An 825-nucleotide genomic window follows, 5' to 3' on the forward strand; every position below is an offset into this window, starting at 1 on the left:
ATGTCTACATGCAGCCTCTACTTTCACTCCTGCCTTACAGCCCCTGTACTTCTTCCTCAGCTCTCCCTGGACATTGGTCCTCAGTGCAGTGCAGTTCTAGAATGATTGCTTCTAAGAGTTTGAGCAGACAGCTGTTTACAGGGACTAAGTTGGAATATGAACTTATGTGCTGTAAATGTAAACATGAAGCAGCCATCCTATCTACTGAAGTTCAAAGATGAGGGCTCGTCCGGGATTTGAACCCAGGACCTCTCGCACCCAAAGCAAGAATCATACCCCTAGACCAACGAGCCATGTGTGACAGCTCTTTTTTCATGTTTCAGTCAGTGGAAGAACAACACAAAGCACATGTTCTTCTTAGTTTGACATTGGTAAAGTTATGAACAAAGATTTCTGGAATATAAAGCCGCTGCATTGAAGTTCATGGCCCAGCTGAACCACTTCTCAAAGAAGCTTCTGTAAGTTTCCCAGAACAAAGGAGGAACTTCAATATTAATGAAAGATTCACATGTTTATGTGATGCTCAGGATCAACATGAGTGTTGTGTGTTTGTGTTTTTTAACCCTATAGGAGGACAGCTTACACGTTCTGAAGACAGGAGCCCAGCGATGTGGGGGTTTCATCCAACTTAATTTGGTATATTGAAATGCAAAGGTTTATGTCCTGGAGGAATGTTATGCACCTTACTGTTTCTATTTCTGCTGCATTTATTGGATGGAAAATTCAATTTAATTGAGTTCAGCTGATACATGACCTCATCAGGTGACTGCTGCTATGACCTAAGATAAGATAAGAGATAAGATAAGATAAAACTTTATTAATCCC

The 825-nt window shown here is 41.1% G+C and overlaps 1 non-coding gene across 1 annotated transcript; it reads right to left on the reverse strand.

Annotated features, from left to right (window-relative positions):
• Positions 1-221: 221 nt before the first annotated feature.
• On the reverse strand, positions 222-293 carry trnap-ugg (transfer RNA proline (anticodon UGG)). The gene has a single exon. It is a non-coding gene; the product is annotated as a tRNA-Pro (tRNA).
• Between the last annotated feature and the right edge of the window lie 532 nt (positions 294-825).

Source organism: Parambassis ranga, unplaced genomic scaffold (assembly GCF_900634625.1).
Source record: "Parambassis ranga unplaced genomic scaffold, fParRan2.1 scaffold_22_arrow_ctg1, whole genome shotgun sequence".
In the NCBI taxonomy this organism is placed as follows: domain Eukaryota; kingdom Metazoa; phylum Chordata; class Actinopteri; family Ambassidae; genus Parambassis; species Parambassis ranga.